Genomic DNA, 25,209 nt, shown 5'->3' with positions numbered 1-25,209 from the left:
TCCAGCTCCCCATCCATCTCATTGAGAGCCACCTCCACCACTCAATATAACCACTGCATTCATCCTTCAAGTCTGTGTGTGACCCAATTCTCCCAAGATGTTGGACAAAAGCTCAGGATACAGAAAGCCATCACACTGGCCTTATGCCCTTGCAAAAAGGCAGAGAGGGTTCACTGAGCTGGTTAAAATTCAAGCCATCTGCAGATGGCAACGTTGAAAGAGCCCAGTGTAACACACCCACTTGGGCTTTGGGAGTTACAGATACCCACCCCTAGACACTGCTGGTGGTGAAGGTGGAGCCCAAGTGCTTGCCTGGCTCCTGCACCTTGCCTGTTTGTGTGCTCCCCCTCCCATAAGAGGTTTGAGCTCCTGGAGGCTGAACAGAGAGTCACACCCCTGTCGCAAGTCCTGCAAGGGTAGGGGGGATGCAGGGAACTCTCCCATCTCAACTGGGCTATTGCTGAGTTTCCCTTCGTTTTTTTTTTTTTTTTTTTTTTTTTTTTTTTTTTTTTTTTTTCCAGCTTTTCAATTCCTCTGAAATTAATCTCTTATATTCAATTTTCTCTGTCAACATACTTCCTGTGATTTGTTTTCTTGGCATATTCTGCCTGAAACAGTTGTTTGTAAAAAGGAAAGAAGGTAGCAGTGTTCCTTGTGCTTGAGAAGAATTTTGATAATTTGGAACAGCTCCTTTGGTGAGTTAGTGCAAGAATTTGTTGTGCTGAACTGAAAACTATCTACATATTTTCAGTAGCACCATTTGTATAATGGTATCACTGCTTCTGGCAGCCAAGTTTTAAGAGGAGAAAAGGCAAACATTTGAGTTGACTAACGGTTTGCTGAGTAGATACATATCAGAAGGGCAGGGGGCAAAGTTATTGAGGATGCTGTCAGAAAGCAGTTTTAGGTCAGATATCACCCTGAATACAGTCCAGTACACAATAAAACTTTTTTCACAGAGAAATTAAACTGTATAAGCCATATAAATGGAACTTGATATCTAACCTTTCTTATACTAGTGCTTAGAAGTGAAAAGACTATACTGTTTTTTTCATCTGTCTAAAGTTTCAATGATGTATTTGTATTATCATATGATCAACTATTTCATAAAATATTTGTTAAGCAAAACTAGTTCATTGCTATGGAGTCATCATTTGGATTCTGTTTAGGTTACATGCAGTTAATAAAGAAATAAATAGCTGAACTCTCTGTTTTGCCTCTTATCTCTCACTTCCTTTGCCAAACACTCAAAGCTCAGGGAGGGTCACTTGAGCACAAACTGCTGCAAATTTCCAGAATAACAGCTGATTCTGTAATCTCAAATTGTGTAATAAGACTCTGGAGAACTACCTTGTCAGAGTTAGGACTGTCTCAGCAAAACTTGCCATTTGCTATTGCAAAATATGATTGAAGACAACTCATAATCTTAGGGTACATAATTAAGGAAACTTTTTCAAATGATCTTCCTGACAAAGATTACAGCCCCATGAGCCACCCTTACCTATACTTCAATTCCTTTAAGGAAGTTAAATCATATGTAGGAAATAATCTCTTTAGGACACAGCCCAGTAGTTCCTCCTCTAATACAGACATTGTTCCTTCAAAGAGCTTGGTTCTTCCCATGGCATCACTTATCACTTATTCCTAGGATGGAACTGAAGATGTTTCTAAGGGTTGTTCCCACCTCTTATCTAATTAATTGCTCTAGGGGAAGAAAAATGTCTTGTCTTTTATTATCCTGAGAAAGCATGCCTCCTTGTTGGCAATAAACACAATTCTTTTAATCAATTAGAGACATTTCTGTTTGGTTGTGGTATTTTGGGTTGGAAAACAACAAACTCCATTTAAATAAAACCAAGAAGAATATTGCATCTTGAATTGGGCTCTTCCATACTCCCTTAAGTTCTTCTATATTCAAAAGTATTTCAGACCAATGAGTCTTTGCTGAAACTGGGCAAGGTGGGAAAGCAAGAAAGCATACTGGAGAACGGCAAAGTCTCCACACCATGAGCAACCTGAAAGATAGTAAAATGACACACCCTGTGAGATTTTTCATATGAATGGCACCATAGACTGGGTGTTGGAAGGAACTTGAACCTGGATTATTATTAACCCAGGTGTTCATGTTATCCATTAGTGTGAAACAAACTACCCCAAAACACGGTGATCTAAAACAACAATCATCTGTTCAGGATTCTGCAATCTGAGGCTGAATGCAACTCAATGTTCTGTTGGTTTCATCTGGGGTCTCTCACGCGTCTACAGTTGTCTGGGGAATTGACTGAGACTGGAAAATCCAAAATGGACTCACTCATACCTCTGGTGCTTCATTTGTCAGTGGATCTCCATAGATTGTAAATATTACATCTTCTTATAATTCTATGTTTTCTTCTTCCTCTTATTCCTTAGTTTCATTTAAGTGAACTATCTCACCTGAGATATTTTTTTCTACCCTAAGTATTCCAAAGCACCCTGTGCATTGGCCCCAAACCCCAGTATCATGGCTGCATTTTAACTGCCCTTTAACTCTCTGTATCCTCACTTCCCACCTGTCCTACTTTGGCTTCAGCTTCTATCCCTACCCTTCTGCTAAGCAAAATACAGATTAGATGTCAGTTTCTTAAGAGTAGACTCTTTTTGTTCATGGTTTTATTCCCAGTTTCTGACATAGTGGCTGGAACAGAATAAGGGATCAGTATGTACCTGTGGAGGAAGTATTACTAAATATCAAAATCATGAATAGAAAGTAAAAATGAAAATTACATTCCACCCAAATGGAATTTCCACAAATAAATAACAGAAGTCATTCAAACAGATGTAGAGTCCAGGGGTTCAAATGCAGAGTCATTACAATGAGGTAATGGCAGCATTTGATAAAAATCCATTGTTTCATAAGCATATTTGATCCAACTAGGCTTCTTCAAGAAAAACAAAAAGTACAGAATGAATCATTTAATAAAGAGAGATGAAGCAATAATATTAGTGTAGAATTTTCACCATGTTTGAGTATATGAAAAACCTAACAATGTCATTTTAAGCCAAAGAGGTTTTTTTCATCTAAGCTTATTTTCACCATTTATGTGATTATAAACTAGTCTCTAATTCTTATTTTCTGGACATCATGATATATAAAGCAGTGAATGAAAAAAAAAAACCAGTAAAACAAGAGAAAACAAGTGGTTATTGTCCAGTCTTTTACTCTCTAAAGTTATAAAACCTTCCCAGGATTTTATATTTTGCACTGAAAGCCTTTTCTCCCAGCTACCTCTTTACCCACTTAGTTAACTTATATTCTTTCTTCAATATTCAGCTAACTTTTCATCCATTTTAAGAAGTCTTCTAGAAATCATTCTGACTGTATTAGGTAATATCACACAGGCTCCCCAAGTACTATCTCCTAGCATTGTGACACCCCGTTAAAATGATATATTCACTCATGATTAGATTACAACCTCCTTGAATGCAAGGAGAGTACCTAATATGCAATAGACACCCAATAAATGTTTGTGGAAGGAAAGATTGATGGGAGACAGACCATGTACGGACCATGTACGGACCACGTACGGACATGGTTACTGGGGAGACCATAGGGTGGTACACTAGGGTCCTGATAATCATTCAGTACAACTGGAAGGATGCCTATGAGTCATGGCTTTTGTTCATCTTGCCTGAATGTGTTGTTCTGAATGTAATTCCACATTCTCCCATCCAATCATGATCCATGAGTCTGCTTTCACAAAGAGTGATCCCCTCAGGGGATGAGGGAGAGCAAGGGCATAGGGAATGAGAAGACTGGGGAGGGAGAATGAAAAAGGAGTGGAGAATAACCCAGGAATCATCCCCTCCTAAGTGAAGATTACTTCCAACCCTTACCAATGATGATAAATTAACATTTATTTATTGAAGACTTCTGTAACATACACTGTGCTAAGCAACCGCAAGCCTTGGTTCTTTTCATCCTCATGAAATGCCTATGAGCTACATGTGCATGAGAAAAACAGCATTGAGTTATATGTTGGGGAAGGAGCAGAAACTTGGATTGAGCTTAGTTCTGGCTGAATCCATCAACTTATGGTCCCTTTTTGCCACTACACTATGTGGCTCCAGCATCCCTAAGGCAGCAAGGAAATTCTTATCTTGCTACTAAAAGCTGCCCGGAGTCTAGTAATAGCAAGTAAAAAAGTTTTTCAAAATATTGGGATTATTATTCTATTGTTTCCTAATAATTTATTTACTTACTTTTACAACAAACACACCCTCAGACTTTGAGGTCTATAGTCTATTTAAGAGATAGAAGGCAAAATTCTCTGTTGAAATTTTAGTCTATTTCCACTTCAGAAGGCAGCACTAGGGTCAATAGTGATCAAATTGTACTTTGTTATTGGTACAGCTAGATTGAAGAACATGGCATGGAATCAAAAGTCTACTTCCCCATCCCAGTACTGAACTTACTACCCAGTCACTGGCAAAACAGATGGACAACCAGGCAACTGTGGCCACTCTCCTAGCCCACCCCCAACTTCCCATCTCACCTATTACCAGAAAGGGTGGCAGTGTGCTTGTTTGTTGATCCTTTTGCCAAATAGAGGTAGGAAAAGGATCAGCTACACAATTTGCAAGGTCCAGGGCAAAATAATATATGAGACCCTTTGGCCAAAATCAGGAAGAAGTGCTGTTAAAGATAATATACAAACCATTTTTCTTTCTTCTGAGACATTGCTCTTAACTTGTGGTTTTATTTGCTACTTAATATATTTCTCAGTAAAGAAAAATGAGAATTTTCTATTATTAGCAGTGCCAAATAGTGATCATTACCAAAAATTATTTTGATCTATGAGCTGACAACTTGTTTAAGAACTCCTGAAATGTTGTTAAATGCAAAGAATTGAAAACATCTGATTGCAAAATCTATTACCAGTTCATTTGAGTCATTCATTTTCTCATAACTAACATTTATCAAATTATTAATAATTAAATCTGTTATCCTTTCAGCTAGAGGCCTCTTGTATAGCATGATACATTAAGAGAGAATAGAAAACTTAAATTATCATGAATTGTATAATCTTTTTACAATATAATTTTTATTTTATTTATTTATTTATTTGAGACAGGGTCTCACTCTGTTGCCCGGGTTGGAGTGCAACTTCAAACCTCCAAAGCTCAAGTGATACTTTCACCTCAGCATCCCCAGTAGCTAGGACCACAGGAATGTACCACCAGAACACTTGGCTAATTGTTGCTGTTGTTGTTGTTTGTAGAGGTGGAGTTTCACCATGTTGCCCAAGCTGGTCTTGAACTCCTGGGCTCAAGCTATTCTTCTACTTTGGCCTCCCAAAGTGCTGGTATTACAGGTGTGAGTCACCATGCCTGATCTCCAATATAATTTTTTAAATAGATTCTTCTTATTTTATATATTTTGAATACATTTTTGTCATGTCTTTAGAGCTGCTGATTTATCATTTTTATCACATAACTTATGTAGAAAGTCTCCAACATACAACTTTATTGGCAAACCCAATAATGGTTGTCAAGTGCTTCCTCTAAGTCAGACTTACTTTCTTGCAGAAAAGAAGCTAACTTCAAGTAAAAATAAATATGTTAATATGAGCTTTATAGACTATAAAATCATGGAGAAATAAATATAAAGGGAACATATTAAAGGTAGATTACAAAAAGCAATTAAGTCAAACTTATTATGGTATAATCCAATGTAAGAAATTCAGCCATTTATAATATGTTTTTAAAAAAATTAATCTCATGACTTCATTTGTAACACATGCAATGTTTTGTCTAACTAAAGTATAAGTTGTTCATTAATCAGGGAGTATAATTGTGTGTGTTTATGTATCACACTTCAGTGTTTGCCTTCAAGGAATAATTAAATGAGAACCATTTATAAAAATCAAAAATAATTTTAGTAATTATATATCATGATCAAAACCTTTCCATGTGGTAGTAAAGGATAAAGGTATATAGAGTTAAAAACTGTTAAGATTAGCACATGGCAGGTACATTTTTTCTTAATAAAAAATTGAAAATATTAAAATATTAATAAGGGATTGAGAATATAAAATGAACATTGTTTAATGTTAGTGTGTTAAATAAATGTTAGTTAATGTTAAACATTAAATGAAATTCATTTTATAAAATGAAATAAGAAAATTGACTAATTGGAATAAGTATTTTATGATAAGATGTGTTATACAAATGTTAACTACCATGTTAAAAAGACACACTGAATCTAAAATAAGTCACATAAGATTTTTTATCTCTTGGTTTTAGTCAAGTTATCTGAAATATTTCTGTAGTCTTATAAAATATCTTACTTACATGTAAAAGAACTACCAGTATTGACATCTTTGGCATTGACTATGCCAAAATAACATTCCAACAAATATCACATCCTAGAGATGAAAATTGAGACTAAAGAATAATTGCTTCCATTTATTGGTATTTCCCCCACAAGAATGTATGTTCCACAAGAGCAGGGATCTTTGTTTTTTTGTTGTTGTTGTTGTTTCTTGAGACAGAGTCTCACTCTGTCGCCCAGCTGGAGTGTAGAGGCACCATCTCGGCCCACTGAAGCCTCCACTTCCCGGGTTCCAGTGATTCTCCTGCCTAAGCCTCCTGGGTAGCTGGAATTACAGGCACGCACCACCATGCCCGGCTAATGTTTGTATTTTTAGTAGAGATGGGTTTCACCTTGTTGGCCAGGCTGTTCTCGAACTCATGACCTCAGTTGATCTGCTGACCTCGGCCTCCCAAAGTGCTAGGATTACAGGCGTGAGCGACTACACCGGACCAGGATTTTTGTTTTGTTAACTGATGTTTCTCATGTGCATAGAATATGCCTGACACTTAATCAGCAGTCAAAAACATTTGTTTAAAGAAAGAAGGAATGTCTTTAAATATTCAATATATTGTATCTATGAGATCAATTCTTAGCAGTGCGATCCGATCCTGGTTCTTTAGGTTATTTAAATTTTATATTAATAGAAATGATAAATTAATAGACATATCCAAAATATTTTTTAAAGTTTGTATCAATCTATCTACAGGACTGTAACAGTTTATAGTCCTTTCAACAAAAAGCTAAATTATAATTTTCCTACATCCTCATCAATATTTGGTACTTTCACTTACTTTTTAATTTTTTTTGCCAATCTGATAAGCACAATTTTTAAAATGGCATTTCATTCTGGCTTAGATTTATTTTTCATTACTTATTACTGATGTTCAATCATCTTTTTATATGTATATTAGTCATTTGCATTTTTCGATAACATGTTTCATGTCATGTTCTCTTTCTTAACATTTTTGAAAGCAGCCTTGATATTCAGGTTTTATATATTTTGGTACTACAAAAATTATTTTGCCTAAGTCATTTGTCTTTTTATTTTGTTTATGGTTTATCTAGTAATGAATAAATATTGTTCCATAAAAGGTGTTTTTCCACTCCTCTTTCTTTTCTCTCTACATCTTTCTTCTTAGGGTCATGGAACTGAGTCTTTGGTTAAATGAAGAAAAGAGACAAAGATTGTGTTAGAGCAAATAATTCATCAAAAGTATGTTGTAAAAGTTTGTCAGTATTGACAAGAGAAAGTTTTGTGTTATCTATTTTCAGTCTGAATGACTTTCAGTCTTATGACCCTCACCAACAATGCAGAAGAATTGAGGAACCTTAAATTACTCCTGCTGCCAACTCACCTACTCCACTGCAGGGAGAGAGAAAAATGAGATGAAGCTGATTGGGAGCTGGGAGGCTGCAGACGGGCATGTGGCAAGGAAGAACAGGGAGGGATATCAGAAAGAAAGGTGATGTTCTTGTCATCCTAGAAGGAGAAGTATACATGCTGATTGACTCTAGCTTTTGACTTTTTTTTTTTTTTTAACTTTTATTCCAAGTTCAGGGATACATGTGCTGGTTTGTTATATAGGTAAACTCATCTCATGAGGGTTTGTTGTACAGACTATTTCATTACTGAGGTATTAAGCCTAGTACCCATTCATTATTTTTCCTGATCCTCTCCCACCTCTCATCCTCCATCCTCCAATAGGTCCCAGTGTCAGTTTTTCCACTCTGTATGTCCATGTGTTCTCATTGTTTAATTCCCACTTGTAAGTGAGAACATGTGGTATTTGGTTTTCTGTTCCTGTGTTAGTTTGCTGAAGATAATGGTCTCCAGGTCCATCTATGTTCCTACAAAGGACATGATCTCAGCCTTTTTTAATGGCTGCCTAGTATTTCATGGGATATATTTACCCCATTTTCTTTATCTAGTCTACCATTGTGGGCATTTAGGTTGATTCCATGTCTTTACTGTTGTGAATAGTGCTGTAACAAACATACTCATGCATGTCTTTATAATAGAAAGATTTATATTTCTTTGGGTATATATACCCAGTAATGGGATTGCTGAGTCAAATGGTATTTCTGTTTCTAGATCTTTGAGGAATCGCCACATTGTCTTCCATAATGGTTAAACTAATTCACACTCCCACTAACTGTGTATAAGGGTTGCTTTTTCTCTGCAATCTCTTCAGCATCTGTTATTTTTTGACTTTTTAGTAATAGCCACTCTAACTGATGTGAGATGGTAGGTATCTCATTGTGGTTTTCATTTGATTTTCCATATATATTTAAGCATACTTATTAAAGACTTGAGGTTAATCACTGAGAATTAGGATACCTTACTCCCAAATCATTTGGAGGACAAAAAGGAACAAATAACTTAATCACATAAGCAGTTAAGAAAAAGAGACAGCAAGAAAGCATATAAAAGATATATGGCTCTGCCATAGTCAATTTTATCAGTAATCAATGTACTCTTTCCTGGAATAAATTTATATTTTAAAAGACAAAGATTCTCCTACTGGAGAAATGTTACAGCCATATGTTATTTTTCAAAAATCCAAATGACACAACATAGGGAATTTGAAAATAAAAGAAGGCAAAAAGGTATTGAAAGCAAAGGCTAACAAAAGGAGAGCATATATAGGGACATTAAAATGAGATAAAGTAGAATTCAGGATAAAAATTACTGAAAGGGGACAAAGATGGATATTTCATATTAATAAAATGTAAACGCCATTAAAACTTTTCTATTGTCATGAATATTTGTGCTCCTAACAACTTAATTTTGAAATAAAAATCTTATTAAAAGAAAAATAAAGCAATTTCATAATCACAATGAGAAAATTTAACAAGTGTATCTTTAAATATTAATTAACAAATTAAAGATATTGAGAATTAAGGATGCAGAATTCAATTGCTTGATCTATAAATTGTGGTAGAACTTTGTACCAAGAAACAAAATACATGTTATTTTCAAACAGACGGAACATTCACAAATTTATCATATATTGGGAAAATTTTAAATGATGACAAATTTCCAAAGTAGAACTCATGCAGACCCTTTTAACTTATTGAAATATAATAAAATTTTATTAAAATCCAGTAAATTAAAATCCAATTAAAATTCTAATTTAACGTCAAAGGGTCAGGAACCAAAAGCTAACAACAAAAGACCAGCAACCATTCCAAAGTATCAGCAGGAAAACTAAGGTCTTCTAAATACATTTTGGATTCAAGAAGAAACAAGGCAGAATTTTTAAAAAATACTATTTAGAAAAGTGGCCCTATGTGGTACAGATTCCTAACCAGATGTAAGTTCCATATAGGAAGTAGAAAAGAGGAAAAGGTGAGGCAGGCAGATTAACATTGGCTGGGCATGTCTCCTACATGGCCAAGCTGATATCCAAGAAAAAAAAAATGCCTTTATTAGAAAAAAAAAGTTGCATAAAAACCAAATAAGCATTCAACTCTAGAAGCTAAGCAACAAAATAAACCAAAGAGAGATGATAGAAAGTAATAAATATTAAAAGGAAAAATAGTAAAATTGATAACAAATATATTGACGGAATTATCAGTAAAATAGAAAGATGATTCTTTTTTTAGAGACTAGTACAGAATACAAAACAAAGGTCAGCAAGTTTGGTCAAGATAAAATATGAGAGAAAAAAATAAATATATCCAAAGAAGATTTTTTAAACTTTAAAAAACACTCTGTCCAACTTAATATCAATAAACCTGAAAATCTGGCAGAAATTAATTTAGGTTTAAATCAGAATATTGAAATGGGACAATTTCTGTTTCAGTTTTCACAAAAGCTCCAAAAGTCAGAAACTAAAAGAACAGGTGCAGTATTTCCAATGTCCAAAGTGAGGCACTAAATGACTTGTGCAGATCCTGCAATAGAGGCCTCTTATTCACACAGCCTGCTGCCAATGAGAAGCTCTGAAAGGGTTGAAGCTGTTAGAAATGAAAGGGTGTTGGCTCAATGTCAGTTCTTTCCCCTGACCCAATGAGGGAAAATGTGTCCCCTGCAGTCTGGGACACACAGTGGGCTGCTACCTGACTCATTCTTGAAAACAGAGCCCAGTGGCAAAGCTGGGAAATTACTGCTTTCTCACTTATGGTGGGTTGTATGCACATAATTCCTGGACACTGTATGGGAAATGCTCAGTGATAATATCATGATGGAGTCATTGGAAGGGATACCATCCATGGTAGTCTCCCGGACCTGCTGTTACAAAGTAGGAAAAACTGGGTGTTTCAAACAAAACAAATGTGTTCTTTCTGGAGGCTAAAAGTTTGAAATCAAGATGTCAGCCTGGCCTGGCTACTCAGTTCCCTCTAAGTCTCTGACAGAACTCTTTTCCTTGACTCTTCCTAGCTTCTGTAATGGCAGTCACTGGAAGCGGTGCAACTGTATCATACAATCTATATAAATATGGATAGCTCTGTTTCCTAGGGCTGCTATAACAAGAAAACTTGCCACAAACTTTGGTGGCTTAAAACAACAGGTATTTATTATCTTACAGTTCCAGAGATTAAAAGTCCAAAGTTAAGTTGTCAGTAGGGCCATCTTTTCTCTGAAGGTTCTAGGGGAGGGTCATTCCTTAAGTCATCCTAGCTTTGGTTTTGCCAGCAATCCTTTGTGTTTCTCAGCTTGCAATAACATCAGTTCGGTGTCTGCCTCTGTTGTCACGTGGCACGCTCCCTGTGTATTTCTGTCTTCTCTTATTATAAGGACACCAGTCATATTGGATTAGGGTCCACCCTAATGAACTCATCTTAAGTGAATTACATTTGCAAATAACCTATTTCCAAAAAAAGGTCACATTCACAAGTACCAAAAGTTAGGGCTTCAACATATCTTTTTAGGGCACGCAATGCAGCCCATAACAACACCCAAGAGCATGCCTCCCAGGGCTGTAAACCTTAGCAGAAACAGATTTGAGATATCCACGCACAGGGAGATCATATGACCAACTGCTTTAGTCTACAGAGGTGCCACAAAAGGCCCTGCAGCATCTCTGGAAAGTCCACACAGCACTCCCAGGGTAGAGTTTGATTTAAACAATGGCCTCAACTTCAGGAAATGAGTGCCAGATGACAGCCGTGTCTTGTAAGTATGACTCTCCTTCCCTCATCTTTCATATACCTTGCAGGAGTCCAACACCACCTGGGGAAATGAGAGCAGAGGAAGAGAAGAACAAGGCAGGGGAACTAGAGAAGCCAGCAGCATACACTTCACTCTGTAGGCTGGCCTGAAGCAGCACTAAATTAGGGAAAGACCCAGCCTTTATTTGCTTTTTAATTGTTACAACAGGCATGACATATTAATTCTAAAATATAACTCTTCTTATAACTGAAAAGGACGTGATTTCTAGGAGTCAGTGGGGGAAAATATGGGGCCAAGGGCAGAGAAGAACTAGACCTACAGAATGGGGTTTTGCTGGGAGCATGTCAAAATGATAATGTTGTTTTGATGATAAGCCATGAGTCCCACTTTCCAGTACTCTGGCATCATATGTTATTTTACTAAATTGGCTCAAGAGGAAGTTGAAATCCTGAAGAGCCTTATAATTCCAGGAGAAATTGTACATGTTTCCAAAGAACTGGCTCAGCTATTACAAACTTTTAAGAGAAAAATTAACATTAAAAACAAATTATCTTTAACTGGAAAAAATGAAAGTACTGAGATACTAATGGTGAGTAATAATACATAAAGATATCAAGTACTTAGAATTTTACATTGACATGTAACCTTCCTAGGAAGGTTACACTAGGCAGCATATTGTAACACTTAAATATCAACCGAGATTATAACAGCCTTTGATTTCACAACCAGTAAAACATCCACTCTAGAGCCTTCCAGTAATCCATTCAGTTATTCAGCCAGCATATTTGTCTCTCACAGAGCCCAAACTGCTTAAAATATTTTACTAGTATGTTTATCAAAACAAACGTAACCCATGTTAAGATGGTTAGATAGGAAGATTAAAGGCTTCTAAGCCCAAGAGGCTTTGACAACCAAGTTTTATGTCTAGAAACAAACCACAGAAATTCAGCTTCTAATGACATGCAAATGAACCTTTAGCAGGAAAAGGAAAAGTCTGATGTCCACTGTAGAGTTGCTGTGTAAAAACTCATTCCTCAATCATATACTATAACCTTTTATTATAAAAATCCTAAGTGGTTGAAATAAGGTTAAAAGGCAGTATATCCACAGTCATGCAATAGCCTCAAGAAACTCTGCCAGTATTAATAAATGTCCTTGCACTTCTGAGTTAACCTATAGGAATACTGAAGATCAATTGTAGTACTTTGCTCTAGATGGGCCCAGATTGATAGCCTGGAACCTTATTAAAATAGGCACGTGGCACCAAGATGTTTCCTAGAAGTGCTCTCACTTCCTAGTGGATGTATTTCATTGTAACTCAGGACACATCAATGATTCAGAGTACTGTGGTTTTGAAATGATTAATATGTAAGGGTTGTAACAATGTGAGTCAGATGAAGAGGAAAAGGTGTGAGGAAATAAAAACATTATAGGAAAGTACACCACACATCTGTGGATATAGTCAGTGAAAAAGAGTATAATAGAGCGTGCAACCTTAGTCATTCACATTTTCTCCTAATCTGGCAAATGCAAATTACTTAGAGGATTCATGTAATGAATCACAAATGAAAATCACCATTGATTTTACTTTACATTATTTTCTTAACATGTTTATTTAAGTCCCAATATGTGCCAGAAATTGTGCTAGGTTCACAATTGGATAGATGATAAGTAGGTAGGTAAATAGATAGGTAGATTAATAGTGTCAGGGTTTGAATGTGTCTGCAAAATTCATACGTTGTAAACTTCATCCCCAGTGCAACCACGTTGAGATGTGGGACTTTCAAGAGGTAATTTGATTATGAGGGCTCTGCCCTCATGAATGAATTCCTGATAAAAGGATGAGGATGTATTCAGCCCCCTTTCCCTCTCTTCCACCCCCTCTCTTTCTCTTGCACAAATATTCTCTTGCCCTTCTGCCTTCTGCTATGAGATGACACAGGAAAAAGTTTCTCATCAGACGTGGGTCCCTCCATCTTCTACTTCCCAGTCTCCAAAGTTGTAAGAAATAAGTCTCTGGTTTTATAAATTACACAGTCTCAGGTATTCTGTTATAGCAGCACAAAATAGACTAAGACAGATAGGTACGCAGATAGAATATGATAGAAGATAGATAGATAGATAGATAGATAGATAGATAGATAGATAGATAGATAGATAGATAGATACTCTTGGCCCTCAAAGAATTCCCAATTCAGGAAAGGCTTCAGACAAGTAAACATTTTCTACTGACTAAAAGTCCAAAGACATAATTAAGCATTCAGGGCCAGAACATGGATTTTGAAACTCCCCTGAGGAATTTATGTGCCCAAGCCATTGAATTGGATTGGTCCTTGATATATTTATAGCACTCAGTGTCAATTTTTTTCCATGAGGCACGAAATAATATTAAGTTCTTAAGTCCCTTAGGGATAACTTATTGCAAGTTAGTAATGTGAATTTAAAATACTCCCTCATTTTGTTCACCTCTAAAATGATGGAATATGGGAAAAAACTCACATATTTTATGAAAGCTGTTTGGCATAGCTAAAATGATAAATTTTTAAACAAATACTTTTAACTCTTTAGTTGTGTAAGATCATAGGTTACTGAACAGCATGATGAGTTATTTTTTTCTTTTTGAAACTGGTACACAGAAAATTGCAATTCATCTCTAACTTAGGAACCACTAAAACTAAGGTCATTTAGAGCAATAATTGCATCTTTATTCAATGTGATATACCTGTAGTACTTAGCACAATCCCTTATTTATATTAAGTACTCAGTAAATATTGGATGAATCAAGTAGTAGAAGTTTAATACTAATAGATCATGTGACTATAATAAAGTAACATTTCGGACAGTGCCAGCTTGCCAAATTTTCAGATGAAAAAAGGAAACTTGCTTTATATGAGTTTTCATTCTTCTCTTCATTCATTTGTTTCTTTGTTAATATATTGATTCATTCAACCCACGGAGTGAGTGCCTATTGTATGCAAAATGCTGTGCGGGGGAAAAAGACAAATCATACAGGGATCCCATCCTCAAAGTTGACAGTCTAATGATAACATATCTGTAACACTTACATAAATACTTCAAATACAAGACACACACATGAAAGGTATAAACCAGTGTTGGCCAATACTGTAGCTACCAACCACATGTGGCTATTGCACACTTGAAATGTAGTGTACCCAAATTGAGATGTACAGTAAGTGTAAAGTATGCACTGGGTATTGAAGATTCAGTAGAAAAAAAAAGATGTAAAACAGCTCATTAATTTTTTTTATTATTATACTTTAATTTCTTGGATACACGTGCAGAACATGCAGGTTTTTACATAGGTACACACGTGCCATGGTGGTTTGCTGCACCCATCAACCCGTCATCCACATTAGGTATTTCTCCTAATGCTATCCCTCCCCTAGCCCCCCACCCCCCAACAGGCCCCATTGTGTGATGTTCCCCTCCCTGTGTCCATGTGTTCTCATTGTTCAACTCCCACTTATGAGTGAAAACATGTGGTGTTTGGTTTTCTGTTCCTGTGTTAGTTTGCTGAGAATGATGGTTTCCAGCTGCATCCATGTCCCTACAAAGACAATGAACTCATCCTTTTTAATAGCTACATAGTATTCCATCGAGTATATGTGCCACATTTTATCATGTCTATCATTGATGGGCATTTGGGTTGGTTCCAAGTCTTTGGTATTGTGAATAGTGCTGCAATAAACATACATGTGCATGTGTCTTTATAGTAGAATGATTTATAATCCTTTGAGTATATACCCAGTAATGGGATTGCTGAGTCAGATGGTATTTCTGGTTCTAGATCCTTGAGGAATTGCCACACCTTTGTCCACAATGGTTGAACTAATTTACACTACCACCAACAGTGTAAAAGTGTTTCTATTTCTCCACATCCTCTCCAGCATCTGTTGTTTCCTGACTTTTTAATAATCACCATTCTAACTGGCATGAAATGGTATCTCATTGTGGTTTTGATTTGCATTTCTCTAATGACCAGTGATGATGAGCTTTTTTTTTTTTCATGTTTGCTGGCCTTCTTTTGAGAACTGTCTGTTCATATCCTTTGCCTGCTTTTTGATGAGGTTGCTATTTTTTTTTCTTATAAATTTGTTTAAGTTCTTTGTAGATTCTGGATATTAGCCCTTTGTCAGATGGATAGATTGCAAAAATTTTCTCCCATCCTTTAGGTTGCCTGTTCACTCTGATGATAACTTCTTTTGCAGTGCAGAAGCTCTTAAATCCCATTTGTCTGTTTTGGCTTTTGTTGCCATTGCTTTTGGTGTTTTAGTCATGAAGTCCTTGCCCATGCCTATGTCCTGAATGGTATTGCCTAGGCTTTCTACTAGGGTTTTTATGGTTTTAGGACTTACATTTAATCCATCTTGAGTTAATTTTTGTATGAGGTGTAAGGAAAAGGTCCAGTTTCAGTTTTCTGCATATGGCTAGCCAGTTTTCCCAGCACCATCTATTAAACAGTGAATCCTTTTCCCATTGCTTGTTTTTGTCAGGTTTGTCAAAGATCAGATGGTTGTAGGTGTGTGGCCTTATTTTGGAGACCTCTGTTCTGTTCCATTGATCTATATATCTGTTTTGGTACCATTACCATGCTGTTTTGGTTATTGTAGCTTTGTAGTATAGTTTGAAGTCAGGTACTGTGATGCCTCCAGCTTTGTTCTTTTTGCTTAGGATGGTCTTGGTTATATGGGCTCTTTTTTGGTTCCATATGAAATGTAGTTTTTTCTAATTCTGTGAAGAAAGTCAATGGTAGCTTGATGGTTACTTTGGGCAGTATGGCCATTTTCACGATATTGATTCTTCCTACCCATGAATATGGAATGTTTTTCCATTTATTTGTGTCCTCTCTTATTTCCTTGAGCAGTGTTTTGTAGTTCTCCTTGAAGTGGCATTTCACATCCTTTATAAGTTGTATTCCAAGGTATTTTATTCTCTTTGTAATAATTGTGGGAGTTCACTCATGATTTAGCTCCCTGTTTGTCTATTATTGGTGTATAGGAATGCTTGTGATTTTTGCACATTTATTTTTTATCGAGACTTTGCTGAAGTTGCTTATCAGCTTAAGGAGATTTTGGGCTGAGATGATGGGGTTTTCTAAATAGACAATCATGTCATTTGCAGAGACAATTTGACTTCCCCTCTTCCTATTTGAATACCCTTTATTTCTTTTTCTTGCCTGATTGCCCTGGCCAGCACTTCCAATACTATGTTGAACAGGAGTGACAAAAGAGGTCATCCTTGTCTTGTGATGATTTTCAAAGGGAAAACAGCTTTTGCTCATTCAGTATGATACTGGCTATGGATTTATCATAAATAGCTCTTATTATTTTGGAATATGTGCAATCAATACCTGGGTTGTTGAGAACTTTTAGCATGAAGGGATGTTGAATTTTATTGAAGACCTTTTCTGCATCTATTGAGATAATCATGTGGTTTTTCTCATTGGTTCTGTTTATGTGATGGATTACATTTATTGATTTGCATATGTTGAACCAGCCTGGCATCCCAGGGATGAAGCCAACTTGATCACCGTGCATGAGATTTTTGATGTGCTGCTGGATTCAGTTTGCCAGTATTTTATTGAGGATTTTCACATCAATGTTCTTCAGGGATATTGGCCTGAATTTTTCTTTTCTTGTTGTGTCTCTGCTACGTTTTGGTATCAAGATGATGCTGGCCTCATAAAATGAGCTAGGAAGGAGTCCCTCTTTTTCTATTGTTTGGAATAGTTTCAGAAGGAGTGGTACCAGCTCCTTTTTGTACCTCTGGAAGAATTTGGCTGTGAATACATCTGGTCCTGGGCTTTTTTTGGTCGGTAGACCACTAATTATTACCTCAATTTCAGAACTTGTTATTAGTCAATTCAGGGATTCAACTTTCTACTGGTTTAGTATTGGGAGGGTGTACGTGTCCAGGGATTTATGCATTTCTTCTAGATTTCCTAGTTTATTTGCATAGAGGTGTTTATAGTATTCTCTGATGGTAGTTTGTATTTCTGTAGAATCAGTGGCGATATCCCCTTTATCGTTTTTTATTGTGCCTATTTGATTCTTCTCTCTTTTCTTCTTTATTAGTCTGGCTAGTGATCTATCTTTTTTGTTAATCTTTTCAAAAAAACAACTCCTGGATTTTTGAATGGTTTTTTCTGTCTCTCTCTCCTTCAATTAGTTATTTCTTGTCTTAGTTAGTTCTGATCTTAGTAATTTCTGATCTTAGTTATTTCTTGTCTTCTGCTAGCTTTTGAATTTGTTTGCTCTTGCTTCTCTAGTTCTTTTAATTGTGATGTTAGGGTGTCAATTTCAGATCTTTCCTGCTTCCCTGTGGGCATTTAGTGCTGTAAGTTTCCCTCTAAACACTCCTTTAAATGTGTCCCAGAGATTCTGGTATGTTGAGTCTTTGTTCTCATTGGTTTCCAATAACATTAATTTCTGCCTTAATTTTGTTATTTACCCAGTAGTCATTCAGGATCAGGTTTTTCAGTTTCCATGTAGCTGTGTGGTTATGGCTGAGTTTCTTAATCCTGAGTTCTAATTTGATTGCACTGTGGTCTGAGATGGTTATGACTTCCATTCTTTTGCATCTGCTGAGGAGTGTTTTACTTCCAACTATGTGGTCAATTTTGGAATAAGTGTGATGTGGTGCTGAGAAAAATGTATATTCTGTTGATTTGGGGTGGAGAGTTCTGTAGCTGTCTATTAATTCTGCTTGGTTCAGAGCTGAGTTCAAATCCTGAATATCCTTGTTAATATTCTGTCTCATTGACCTGGTATTGACAATGGGGTGTTAAAGTCTCCCACTATTACTGTTTGGGAGTCTAAATCTCTTTGTAGATCTCTAAGAACTTGCTTTATGAATCTGGGTGCTCCTGTATTGGGTGCATATATATTTAGGATAGTTAGCCCTTCTTGTCGCATTGATCCCTTTACCATTATGTAATGTCCTTCTTTGTCTCATTTGATCTTTGTTGATTTAAAGTCTGTTTTATCAGAGACTAGGATTGCAACCCTGCTTTTCTTTGCTTTCCATTTGCTTGGTAAATATTCCTCCATCCCTTTATTTTGAGTCTATATGTGTCTTTGCACATGAGATGGGTCTCCTGAATACAGCACACCAATGGATCTTGGCTCTTTATCCAGTTTGCCAGTCTGTGTCTTTTAATTGGGGGCATTTAGCCCATTTACATTTAAGGTTAATATTGTTATATGTGAATTTGTTCCTGTCATTATGATGCTAGCTGGTTATTTTGCCTGTTAGTTGATGCAGTTTCTTCATAGTGTCGATGGTCTTTACAATTTAGTATGTTTTTGCAGTGGCTGGTACCAGTTGTTCCTTTCCATATTTAGTGCTTTCTTCAGGAGACCTTGTAGGGCAAGCCTGGTGGTAACAAAATCTCTCAGCATTTGCTTGTCTGTATAGGATTTTATTTCTCCTTCACTTATGAAGCTTAGTTTGGCTGTACCTGAAATTCTGGGTTGAAAATTCTTTTAAGAATGTTAAATATTGGCCCCCACTCTCTTCTGGCTTGTAGAGTTTCTGCAGAGGGATCTGCTGTTAGTCTGACAGACTTCCCTTTGTGGGTAACCAGACCTTTCTCTCTGTCTGCCCTTAACATTTTTTCCTTCATTTCACCCTTTGTGAATCTGATGATTATGTGTCTTGGGGTTGCTTTTCTCCAGGAGTATCTTTGTAGTGTTCTGTCTATTTCCTGAATTTGAATGTTGGCCACTCTTGCTAGGTTGGAGAAGTTCTCCTGGATAACATCCTGAAGAGTGTTTTCCAACATTAATTTTTATATTGAAATTATAATATTTGGAATAAATAGAAAGTTTAAATAAAATATTTTATTCAATTAAATAAAATATTTATTGAACATAATTGAGTAAGATATTAGAATTACTTAAACCTATTTCTTTTTAACATTTTCATGTGGCTACTAGAAAACATGGAATTACAGATGTTGCTCACACTGTATTTCTATTGGACAGTGGTCATTTCGATATGGTATTATAAATGTTTAGAGATTTTAGCAATTAATTTCAGCATTGAGGAGGTAGGAACAGGGGATCAAAAGGCTTAATGGAAAAGACTTCATTTGAACTGAGGGGCTTTCTAAAGTTTAGACATATGAGGATTGAGAGTAGAGGATGCAGGAGGAACAAACCTGAGTTTGACTGCATCCACAACCACTTCAGGCAACGTGGTGGAGATCTAGCTTTGACGTGTGTAAGGGGCTCCAGGTGGCTTACAACAAACTTCTTTCCCATCTTCCATTTACTTAGATGCTTTCCAATCATCAGAGCACTTTAAGCCACATTTTCACTTTTTTTTACTAGATTCTATGACATAGAACATTCCCTCCATTTTAAAGATAATAAAGTAAAATTTAGGAGATTATCAGTAAAGCCCTCAGGTGAAAAGGCCAGTAAGTGGTCTAACTACTGCACTTAGAACACAACACTTATGAGTAGTTTTCCTTAGGATCTCCCTGGTATATCACACTGCTTCCCTCTCACAGGATTGCGCTTCTCAAAGCAGTCTTGTAACCAATACAACATCCTAGAAGTCCTTCAGGTGAAGTCCACCTTAGGCCCAGGCATCTGCTGTAAACTCCTGGGATACTGCCAGGTCCTACAGTGGCACCAGCTGCCCTGAGACAAACCTAAGCTGCAGAGGCCCAAGGCAGGTGTACCTGAGAAACAAAAGGAGAAGTGAACATCTTGCCTTAATAGTTGTTTAAAAAAAAAAAGAAGAAGAAGAAGAAAAACTGTTGTTGCTGAGTGCCTACTACAGGTCAAGCAGTGTATTTGTCATGTTGTGTACCCTATGTCATCTATATCTCACAGCAACCTTGGGAATAATTATTATTAAACTGCTTCAGGATTGGAGATTCTCCACAATACCTTCCTGGGCTTCTGGACCGTTCCTGGCAAGTAATCCTCAGAATCCCCTGGAGATTAATACTTACGAGGTGTGGGCTGCAGTTCCATGGTCTAAAGTGGTAACTGTCACATCCATTTTGAATGCATAACAATAACATCACCTTACATTTATCAACAGCTGACTATGAAGTATACAATATGCCAAAGATTTATATGATCCACATAACCATATCATGAGGAAGAACCCATTAATTTTCCCCATTTTTATAAATGAACAGACAGTTTGAAAAAGGTGAACTGACTTGCATAAGGTCATACCATGGTAAACTGCAAAGGCGGGATCCAATCCCTTAACCATCTGTCTCCAAAGTCCAAGTTCTTTACTATTGTATTACACTGATCCCTGTTATTCCTCATTGCCCCAAGCAGCCTGAGAGCCATTGAAGGAGGCCATAGGATCTGTACCAACCAGATGAACCTGCAGGAATGCCACACTATGGTATAAAGAAAGTTGAGTAGCTAGTTCATCATTATTCTCCCACAACATTTTGGTAGGCAAGGTGAGGCTGGATCACATTTTCCCTCTACTGGAATGATTTGTTAATTTGATCCTTATAATCAGAAGACTTTGGAATAAGTCTTTCTAGTTTGCCTTAATATCTATTCTAAAGACTGTTTGCAACCATATTGATAGGCCTCTAAGTGTATGTTCATCTACATACAAAGGAACCATGTGACTAGTTACAGATTAAACCACAGGTCAGTGATAAAAGAACAATTCAAATTTTTAGCCACAAATTATTGGCCTACTGCCCAGCCTACAGTATGCTATTGCTTCTCCAGAGATAAGGGGTAATACCTCTGTGTCTGATGCACCATACACTAGACAATCCTGACAATTTACTGTGGTTTCATGCCCCAACTATTATATTACCATCAGCCCTGATGATTGCATAGGCAATGAATTTTGTGGTAATGATATATTCCAGACCTAGGATAAGATAAGTAATTCACACCAACCCCCATGTGTGGGCTCTGACTTCATGGACTAGCAGGGGAGTATTCAGACTTTATATGATTCTACACACGTTTCTGCTGACTCAAAAATGGATGTAAAATATAGAACAGCATGCTGGGACATAGCAGTTTTTAAAACTCCTTTGGGGAGGCTTTGTTCCTAAATCAATAACTGGATGTTACATGTTCGCATGCAAGTATATGCCTGTGTGTGTACAAAATGCTTTGGTTTGGGTGATAGAAAAAGTCATTTGGAAATCACGCTAGGATAATCCCATGTAATTGCTAATGTGATATTAAAATAGTGCTGATTGCATAAAGCTCTTTATTTGACTTAGCTTTCACATATCATTATACTTTTAAGAAATAAAGCCCCAGTGAAATTTATGGCCATATCTGGCTTTTTTCCCTGTGTCTGAGATGCACATAACATGGCAATTTACATTTACTTGATCTTCCATGAAATGGAATATTTACCAGTATTTCAGCAGACTGGACCACTTCCTTAGAGTAAACAGATGATGGAGATTACTTAAAACTTTCTTATAGTATAATAATAATTGTTTTAATTGTAATAAGGTTCACAGGTTTACTGAGTGCTTAGCAGGTACCAAGCACTGTGAGAGGCACTTTACAGACTCCACAAAATAACCTTATGCTATAGATATAATTAATAGCCACGTATTACAAATGAGAAAATAGAGATCTTGTAAGTAGGAATACCAACTCACAAAATCAATTTCTCTAACTACAGAGAACACTCTTTAAATCACTGTGCAAAAATGTTCAAGAAGGTCAGATAATGATATTTAGTCTCTTAGAGATAGATATAAGAGAAGCTGGACTTCTGGAATTAAAATGTTTTAAAATATAATCAAAGACATAATTCCTACTTGGGCATGAGGTGTGCTGTATTTTGAAGATTTATGTTTGGAAGTACAGTCTGATGTACACTCAGTTGCATGCCTCCAAGACAGGACCTACAGAAAACTACCACTCAGACTTCTCAGTTGAAGGCTCAGATCTGATATCCCATGCTAAAAAGGCCACTACTGTCCTATAAATGATACCTGAACAAACTTATGAGCTGTATGTGTCCCAGAACTACATTAAATACAATCTGATTTGCTTACATAAGGTAGTAAAATGTAATAAACTAAAGCATACATACCAAAACAATAGGGTTACCAAATTAGAGTACACACTGTCCTGAGAGCTTCTGAATTTCTCATTCTAGCTACAACTAGTTTACAAATAATTTCTGAATTACAGTCATTTGTTGGCGAGAAAAACAAAAATGCAAATGACAACCCACAAAGTCTAGCTTGTGTTAGAACCATGGCACCATTTATGAGGAGGCGCATGCTTGTGCTTAAACACATATGCGTGCATTTACTTGGATCATATTTATAACTGTAATAACTCATGAGCATGTTTTCCCAGATCTAGGACTAGGCAATGCAACCACTCAACCAACAGCCAAATCTGCAGTGCAGATGTGACCAAAGAATGGCCAGAATAGTGTTAATTCTGCATCGTCCTAACACGCAAGATTGTTCCTTTTCTAAAAAACAAATTTGAGTCTGAGTCCATAGTTTGTAGTCCTTGCCAAGGTTCTCTCAGTACAAACAGCTCCCAAGCTAAATTATACCAAATTTTGAATATCCCTGTTTACCTCCAATAAACGTCCTCCCAGGAGTCCTTTGGAAACATGCACAGGAGCAATGTTCTCTTTTTTCTTTTCCTTTTCCAAATGGTTTCATATACCTGAGTCCTATTTAGCTGCTTCTGTAACAGTAAGGAAATTGCTAATGCATATCTTACCAACTTATAAAATAAACTAAGTTTTCTGCAGACTGTTATGAACAGTCAGTGAGCTACTGTTCATTCCTAAGGCTAACTATAGCTAGATTGGACAAATTGTTTTTCTCTAAGGTTATGCCAAAGCACTCCACTGAGACTCTGCACAATGGAGAAGGGGAGATAGCAGAGACTCTTCTGCCTTAATTTCCTGATCCTATAGAGGCCTCCAATCTAGAGAGGTTTATTTGAATAGGCCTGGATTTTCAAAGGATTGTCTCCATTGTCATGTTCCCCATTCGTTTTCATGCATTTTTATGTCACTATTTGGCCTCACGCATTAAATATTTCAAACACTTAAAATGAAATACTCTTCACCATCAGTTTCTACTGGATCTTTTATTTTTTTAAACAGCAGACATTCTCAAAAAGCAGATACTAAATGATTTCTCCACGTGTTTTGATCACACGGGAATATTTCTCCTAGAGGTCACAGGTTTATTTTTCAAAATGGTCTCACTGTTGTAATTTTCATATTGGCTTCCCAAATGTAGACTGACAATGCATATTATGAAATCATGCTGATATTGCAAAAATCAAAACTCTTTGAGCAGGACTGACCATTGCACATCCTTGATCAATTTCAGGGTTCAGAAAAGAGCACCAAAATAATTGCCTAGTGTCTTATTCATTCATTCATTCATTCAACAAATGTTTCTTAGATTAGTATATCCCATGCCTCAGGTAATGTTCCAGAAACATGATAATAAATTATAGACTTTTATCTTCTAGAAATAAATAGAATAAAACGTGATATGTACATAAACAAATACAGTGAAGTGTTATAGTTGTTATGATTGAACCTCAGAAAGCAATGGGATCCCAAAGGAGATAATAATCAGTCCTACCTTTAAGGAAGGAGAAATGTATCATACAAATGTGTCTTTAAGGAAGGAGAAATGTATCATACAAATGTATCTGAAAGTAAAAAACAAGCGAATACCTAGTTACCTCCTCTGATAAGAAGCAGAATAAAAACTTGATGTAACCCAATATAAGAGAATAGTATAATATCAAAATTTTTGACATTTCTTTATATAATCAAAAGAAGAAGTTAGAAGATTATTCTGTTATCTATTCAAACTATTAATCAATTAATCTGTTATCTATTAATACAATTTCTTGTGTATGGGTTAGATACAAGATGGAATGAATCCAAAACATCAGAGAAGGGAAGTTGAATGTGCTCTGCAGAATTATGTAAAGTGCTGCACACAGGCAGATAACATTAACTTGAGGAAAATATTTTTCTGCTTTCATAGATAATTAGACTGCACTGCCTCTGAGAATTATAGTTTGATCAGGGAAAAATTTAAGTGTGTGTGTGATTGTGTGTGTGTGATTATGTGTGTGTTTCATCTGGAGTCGCTGATAGAAAACTAGATGTATATAAGAAGAATGGAGGCAGGAGGACGTATCTTTATCACAAAACAGTATAGAGGCCCTGAAGTATCCATGGGGAAATGGTATAATCACATATGGCAATGTAAGATGTGTAATGCAAAACTCCAGGGCTTGCTTTTCATGATATGACATTTTTAAAGTGATGAAAGAAAACAACTGCCAACCTAGAATTCTATGTCCAAAGAAAATATTTTTCAAAACTGAAGGCAAAATAAAGATCGTTGAGACAAACAAAAGCTAGGATAATACATCAACAAAACACTTGTACTACAGGAAGTTATTCAGGCTGAAGGAAGATGATACCAGATAGAAATCTACACTTACACAAAGGAATAAAGAACACTAGGAATAGTAAACATGTTAGAAAATATATGAAAATTTAAAAAATTTTTAGAAGATAAATAATTGCTTAAAAGAAAAATAATAACAATATATTATGAGTCTTATAATATGTATAAAATACCACAAAAGATAGAAGGTGAAAATTGACAAATACATTGTAAAGTTCTTACACTAAATATGAAGTGCTAAAATATTTTTTGAAGATGAACTGTTGTAAG

At 36.2% G+C, this 25,209-nt stretch overlaps 2 long non-coding RNA genes across 2 annotated transcripts in view; both read right to left on the bottom strand.

Moving 5' to 3' along the window:
- LOC105499362 (uncharacterized) overlaps positions 1-25,209 on the bottom strand; it is a 76,494-nt gene that overhangs the window by 40,337 nt on the left and 10,948 nt on the right. The window lies entirely within an intron of this gene.
- On the bottom strand, positions 1,491-24,164 carry LOC139363614 (uncharacterized). Its single transcript, XR_011624291.1, has 3 exons — positions 24,094-24,164; positions 23,061-23,173; positions 1,491-2,015 (listed from the first exon to the last, which is right to left on the bottom strand). It is a non-coding gene; the product is annotated as an uncharacterized lncRNA (long non-coding RNA).

The sequence above is a fragment of the Macaca nemestrina genome, chromosome 6 (genome assembly GCF_043159975.1).
Source record: "Macaca nemestrina isolate mMacNem1 chromosome 6, mMacNem.hap1, whole genome shotgun sequence".
NCBI classification, from domain to species: Eukaryota; Metazoa; Chordata; class Mammalia; order Primates; family Cercopithecidae; genus Macaca; species Macaca nemestrina.
Note: the sequence above shows the minus strand (reverse complement) of the source record. Positions and strands in the feature narration are given on the sequence as shown.